Below are 7,807 nucleotides of genomic sequence, written 5' to 3' on the forward strand. Positions count from 1 at the left end.
TATATATATATATATAAGCATCTGGACAAACAAAACACCCACAATAGTCACAGAAAAAAAGTTCACTTTGACAAAAAATTTATTAATTATAAAGTTTAATGAAAATTAACAAACTGAAGTCAGACATTGCTTTTAATCATACTTCAACAGAATTATAAATAAAACTAGTCATGATTCCTTCTTGGACAATATTGATGGGTTAGTCCAAAAAAATAATGTTACCAATGGTACATGTTAAATTATGTTTGCACTAATTAGCAACACAGGTGTGTACAATATTTTAATCAGTCAGTGTTCCTATATATGGGGCTACGGGTAGTCACTGTGCTGCTTGGTGGATGCCGCTCATGTTGGGATCTGAGGGAACGAGAAAGTTTAGAAGGGAGGAATCAGTTATCACCCAAGAAAGGTTAGGTCATTGCACACTTTTAACCCTTTAAAGCCTGGACCATAAAATAATTGACACTTTATTAGAGTCGTCATTGAACTTTCTGACAAATGACATTTAAAAAGGAAGTTTGTATAAGTTAAATTTGATCATTTGTTTGCATCAAATTTGATACATAAGGTTTTTCTCGATAATCATTTAAACGTTTTCTGTTCCCTACATGCGACCTATTGTGTAAAATAAATCAGGGTTTTCAAGAATAAAAATCTAACACTGAGGGTATAGAGGTCTCAAAAAACCCATGTATCAAATATAATACAATTGGCCTTAAAGGGTTAACAGTACCTTGCACATAATTGGGAAACATGAGACAGGGAGATGTGAAGGTTATGAGGAAGTAGTGATGGTGAGATGAAGCCTCATGAGGCATTGAACCGTTTGGCCAAATTGCTTCAAAGGTCCCCACAGTTCATGAAGCTTCATGTGAGCATCTCACCACCTACTGGTGGAGTGCAGAACTACAGTTAATAATATAATCTGTGATTTTTTTTACCATTTTTTCCCCCCATTTAACTTCCTTTGAAATTGTTAATGATTGGTGTGTAGAATAAAACATTTTGTGAGTTTTTTGTGTAAAATGTCTTAGACGAGAAAAATTATTTAAGGGACACTTACTGTTTTTCTGCCATTCTAGTGAAATAAGCTCAGGTAAACAGTGAAAGTGTTTGTGCAAATTGGGCAAAGATGAACTATGGACAGATGAGAAAGAAATTTGACTTTTTGCCAAGGCACATGAGCTCTATGTTCACAGATGGGACAATTAAGCATATAAGAAAAAAACAAACACTGTCCTACTGAGAAACATAGGGGAGGCTCCTTTATGATTTGGGGCTGCCTTGCTTCATCTGATACAGGGTGTCTTAAATCTTAAATTAAATCTAAAGAATATCAAGGGATTCCAGAGAGAACTGAGTTGCTTGTCTTGCAACATGATAATGACCTAAAACACACAGCTAAAAACATCAAGAAAAGCTGAGAGGCAAACATTGGACTGTTCTGAAGTGATCTTCTGTGAGCATGTGGAGCAGTTTACCCATGAGGAATGAACCAAAACACCTGCTGAGAGATGCAGAAGTCTGATTGACAGCAACTCTGGGTGTAATTAAGCCTTTTATTAAACAAGGAATGCAAGATTTTATCATTATGTCATGTTTTTATACAGATTTTCCATCTGTTTTCAGGGAAAGTTTAAGTTGGTCCAAAAATCCCTGCGCGCCAATCATACAGAAACAATCTGAACTCAATGATGCCTGTCCTTCTCACCCTAATGATCCCTGAGTTTTCTCCCCAGGTAAGCCAAAGCTAGGCCAGCTGCACCGAGGCATGTCCATGCTTGCTTTGGCTGAAGAGCAGCAGGAGTAATTCTGTAGGTTTGCTGTGTGGGAGGCCTCAGCTGCAGCTCAGATGTGTCCAGATTAGACTGAGCTGTGCTGAGATTCATGAGGCAGACTGAGGACTTGTCTAGACTTGTCCTCCAACAGAGGAGGGAGGACAGGAAGCAGAGAGGAGAAACTGGTAATATGAGACAACCTAAAGCAGCTCACATATGTATTTATTTCATATTATGATGCAAAACACCCCTGAGATGTAGATTTCTACCTGACCTAATTTTCTATGCTTGTCTCTGGGGTCTTGGTCCAGTGATTATCTCCAGCACTGAGTAGGTAAGAAGGAAGGAATACACCCTGGACAGGCTGCCATTACATTAAGACTGTAAGAGGAAGCTGGATTAATTAGGGAAAACCCACACATGCAAGGAAACAAGGTTAAAACTCCTTGCAGAAAGTCCCATTGGTACAATTTAAACAGCAGGACCTGCTACAAGTTGGCAACTTGTCATCCAAGAGCCTATGCTGTATTCTTCATACTTTATGAAACTCATTATTTCTATGTAGCAAATGAAAAAACTGTAAATATTCTTGCTCATCCTATGAAGGTCTTCTGTAATGAGGTCTGTCAGTCTACTTTATGACGTTCTTTTAGTATACTGGCCAACAATGTTCAAACAGGGTCAGAGTTTTACATTTCAAATATTTTAATAGTCTTTCTCCTGATCTGAAGTACTTAAATATAGAATACAAGGATTTGATCCTGCAGAAGAAAATGGTGAAATGTTAAAGCACATGTGTAAATAATTTATGTTATTAAACTTCAATTCAGCTAAACATTCTTGCATTCTTTATAAGTGGTCTCCACCTATAATTATTTGTTTTTTTTAATGCTCTTTGACCATTTCTCTTTGGACTTAAGCTGTCTTTTTATTTTTACTTATCTTCTATACTTATTTTTAAAGTATGTTTCTATGTTTGTTTAAAAAAAAGAAGAAAAGCAGGCTACTGTAAGCCAAAGTAAAAAAAAAGTGTCCAAACTAAAATGAAAACCTTCTACTGTAAATTTACAGCATTTACATTTACTTCTTGAAGTTAATAGATGTGTTAACATCTACCACAAAGTCTTTTAACTCTGTGAATCATCGTGATGGTGTAAAACTATTGCTTGAGTGTTGATATTTATATTTTTTAATAAAAAAAAAGACAAGAAATGTTTATTGACTCTTACATACACCAGATTTGATATTGAGTTCAATTAAAATTCAAAAACAACAATCAAAGGTGTTTTATGTGTTCAGATGTGTGGTAATTTGAGCACTGGAGATAATTTGATATCTGTTCTACTCCCTTCTTCTGTGTTATCTCAATCCACAGTGGCCAAGTTCTTTGCAGAGACCATAAAACTCAACTCCCACTCGTTCTTTCCATTTAGCTTTGGCCCTTAAAATCGACCTTTGATGTTTGAAGGATGATTCACAAAGTCTGACTGTTAAAGAAAAACCCTTTGAAGGTGAACAATAATTTGTTCATGTGATTGTCTGTTGCCATGCCAATAACAGAATTAGATGTAGAGTTGAGTTCTATTGCAGACAGGAAGTACCTGTTGAAGAGAAAGTTTTTCATGCATCATGTGGGAGTTGAGCCTTCACATGCGATGTGTTTATGCTGCAGAATATCACGCTTTGACTTGTTTCTGAGCTGTAGACACTGCCCGCCCCGGAGACTCCCATTTGGAGTAGCTGCTCATGTCGAGGCTTGTCTGGAAGCTCTCACCTTTCTGCAGAGTTTACTGAGGGAACTATGGAGTTGATCAGAGGGTAGTCACCACAACCTTACTTAAACATGTAACAGGATACCCGAACAAGGCATTAACTACGGAAGTTTGCAGACAGGATTAAGGTTAATTCGCTGCAACTTTAAATCATAATACATGACAAGATTGGGAAATATAGCTCAAAAAGCAAATAGGGGAAATTGTGTAAAGTCAAGGAACCAGAGCATTCCTGCCCCAAAGTTAAAATCTAATTTAATAATTCAATAACAGATCACAGTTATGTGAACAGCTGACTTGTTCACAAGGTATTTTCTTTATAACGGTCTTTCTAAAGTATTTACTGCCCTAAAACATTTTCGTATGTCATTATTATACAACTGCAGATCCTTATAGATTTTTACAGTCATACCCTTGGCTTTTTTAGCTTTATGTGGATAGTTAAATTTGATAAACATAATTCTTCAGTATGGAAGTACATCTTGGAGAGGTCCAGCTAAAGACCCACTTTGAACCTGACAGAAAACTTGTGGAGAGAGCTAAGGATTATAATGAAGCCTTTAAACATTAGGGATTCAGAGCTGATTAGTTATGTTAATCATCAAAATGGAAAACATGTAAAGGCTTGTCATTTATGATTTGACATGTTTTTTTTTTTGTTTTTTTTTTTACATGCTTTCAGTTTATATTTTAACTCAACTATTAAAAGATGTCTGATTTTTTTTGGTGTGTGTTCAGTTTCTATCCTTGTGAGTCTTTTTGTTGACGGCATATATCTGTGTGAGGTTATAAGGGTGGGATTTTGTGAATGTGACTGGATGCCTGTGAATGTGTTTTTGTCTTCTTGTCAGGTCAAGTGTTTGGCTGCCTCCATTTACTGGGTTATCCTAGGCCCCAAATATTAATTGAATATTTTCCTTCCCCCAGTTTTGCTCCTTGCAATGGACTGGTATGTCCATCCGCTGGTGTGTTGTCGGATCTCTTTGTGGGCTGGACCGGGCCTACTAGGCTGACTTGGGCATGACCGGCTGCCGGCAGAAGTTGTGCTGCAGCTTCCTTTGTCTTCAGCACCATAGCCTTTTGAGGTTTTGCCCCTAGCCTCCCCTCTGTCCATCTCGGGTGGTTGTTGTCGCCTTTTGCATCTGCCCTCTCTGTGCCCCTTTACTTTGAGGTGCCTTTGGTTATCAGGGGCTCTGGTCTCCTCTTCATCTTCCCTGGGTTCTTTGGGTTGGGTCTGAGGCCCCTCACACCTGCTATTGAGCATACCTTCCTGCTAAGGAAGTCTTCAAAATCGTATCTGCCTGCAACCGTAAAGTTCATAACCGAAACTGGACCCGTATACCCACAGTTATCCCCATTTAAACCTGGCCAGGACCACATGGACCCGTAAATAATAAAGTGCGACCGGACCTGTGGTCAAAAACTGTAAACACAGCAGTTAATAATAAGGGAGGTATAAAAGAATATTGCATTACGCACACATCAAGTGCACGCTATGCTCACAGATTAACAGCTGTAAACTGGCCGAAGTAAGAAGGTTTGCCTCTTTGCTTAAAACAAATACTGTAAACTGGATATTGTTCAATAAATATATTTTTTAAGATGTAGAGTTAATATATAATAAAATATAAATAAGTTTCCTTAATGCTGTAACTCTTTGAAATCCGCATTTTGTCCATATATACCCGTGCCCACACCCGTGAAATAATATGGGTTTTTTTTCAACCCGTAGATACGGGTACCCGCAGGTACCTAACCCGGTGCAGGACTCTGATATATGCTCATGTGTATACAGTACACTGCATCCAGGTCTAATGGGATACACAACGTGTGTTTTTGCTTTGCCTTTCCTGTTAATTCTTGAAGGTTACTATGTTATTCCGTGTGTTCTGTTTGTTTTATTCTCTCTCTCTCTCTCCCTCCATCCTGTTCTCTCTGTCAGTTTGTCTCCCCCCAGTTCTTATGCTCTGTCCCTTTTTTACCTCCTTTATGTGTGTCTAATGCTTATTATTATTTTTTTTCCAAAACCCTCTTTTAAAATAGCTTTTTATACACAATTTGCAAAGAAAGATTTTTTTTTATTAGAAAGAAAATTCTTGTTTCACTTAAAAAAAGGGAAAAAAATGTTTTGAGTTTGTTATTGGCTTGATTCTACGAAAGCGTATTGCTGTCACTTGAAAAAATTAATTTTTGCTCATTATATTGTATAAACGTGATAATTATATTGTATAAACGTGTCTAAGTAACAAAACCTGTCTAGTTTCAGGGGCCTGTGATGACTGGATATTTTCATGCTGCTTATACTTACAATAACGACTGAAACCTTTAGACCAGAAATCCTTCAAAAGCATGAACCAGAGTCATGGCGGTCCACAGTCATCTTCCTGATATCTTGATTTATATCTTTTAATTATTTTTCCATGATGTCACACAAGGGAGCATTGTCTTAAAGGTGTTGCCTAAGGTATGCTGTCATTATTTGGATTTATCCTTGTAGATAAAATCAAAATGAAAAATTATATTTGGTTTTTGGAAAATCTCTTTAGGCTGCTCAATAGTGCAGTTTGAAGAGCTGTTGCCATGGAGTAACAAGGTCCCGGGTTTGAATCCCAGCCTGGGGACTTTCCGCACATCACTGCTATTTTAAATGGTGTTTCTAAATGGCTCTTAAGTTTGTGTTTATGGACGCATTACGTTGCCATGCAATAGACTGCCGACCTGTCCAGGGTGTAGACTGGGGTGTAGTCTGCTGAAGACAGATACCAGCCCCTCTAATGAGTGAATGGTATAGAAGATTGAAAAATGGAAAATCTAAGTCATTTGGAAATGCAAACTGATCTAATAATAAAGTTTTAACCTTAATGAGTACAGAGAAAAAAGTTTGTGTATTTTCAGTGTGTAAATCAGCTGATATACTGTAAATCATACTTTTACTAGCTCGCATCGAATAATAATAGATTGTATTGCAATACACAATGAAGGACTTGCTTCAGACTTTGTATGGAAGTCTTTGTCACAAGGGCCATGTATTTGGTAGTGAGATCCTGACCCTAAGAGTAGGATTAAATGTGTGTGTGTAAGACTACCACTGTGTGCACAATCAGTATAGTCTGTCCACTCAAGCTCTTCCACCCATCGGCCCAGATTCCAGTGGACCTCCATGATTGGAGTTTGAGGGGGCGTTGAGGTTGGAGAGCAGGCTTTGAAAGAGGCTCCAGTGACTCATTTCCCAACAATCCACCCAGTCGGCATGTCCTCTGCACCCTCCAAACATCTAGCTCCTAGCTCCATCCCAGCTTCTTCTCCTCTGGCTCGGGTAGACGAAACTCATTTCCAAACACACACACACATACATTCACTGATGGTTGATAGAAGAAAAGAGTTTCTGTTTCAGCAGCTAAACAAATGTGAAAGCCCTCTATGTGTTCACATTCATGCATGCTGTCATGAACTAGATCTTCAGGCACACCGTCAGAGTCATTTAAAATCAATTTCATCTGGCTGCTGAGATCCTTCCCTTCGTTGGAGTAGGGGTTAGTGTAAAGCCTCAGCTTTAAACTGTTAAGATTTTATTCCAACAGATTAAAAAAATTAAAATCCCAGCTCTGAACTGCTCCACATCAGCATGAAGACATGTATGTTTTTCTAACAAGCAGCATCATTTCTTTGGAAGATGAGTCAATTTGATGATGCAAAAAGCAAACCATCTATACGAAAATCAAGCATCATTTTAAATTTTTCTGGATTTAAAGTCACTTTTAGAACTATACGGGAACAATTTAAAAAGTATTTCAAATTTTGACAATAAAACAGGAAATCTATATGTTAAAATGTGTGAACTTCTAATAATTGACCAACCTATGTTTGCTTTGCTGAAGTGTGTTTTAAGTGAGCTGTCTAACCTGATTAATGCTAACCACGCTGTCGCCTGTGGCAGAAGGTCGTCCCTGTGTTCATTTTAAGGGCAGGGCATAAACACAGAGAAGCTTTGTGAGCAGCATTGCTTCTTGGGAAAGACCCTTGAGACGTGAAAAGCATAACTTCCTTCTTTTTCATCCATACGTCTTCCTGTTTTCTCTTGCTGTAGGGGACTTCTTTTCAAACAGAAACTAACATCTACTTAAATTTTGAAAAATTCCAGCTAACCTACATACAGCTTTGGTATTAAAATGTACCAATTTGAGCTTTGTTGCACATATTCTATCAGAAGTAACAAGAAAGTAAGTGCACCATCTGTATGTTATAGGGTGTAACATA

Source organism: Cyprinodon variegatus, unplaced genomic scaffold (assembly GCF_000732505.1).
Source record: "Cyprinodon variegatus isolate N-32 unplaced genomic scaffold, C_variegatus-1.0 Scaffold254, whole genome shotgun sequence".
Lineage (NCBI taxonomy): Eukaryota > Metazoa > Chordata > Actinopteri > Cyprinodontiformes > Cyprinodontidae > Cyprinodon > Cyprinodon variegatus.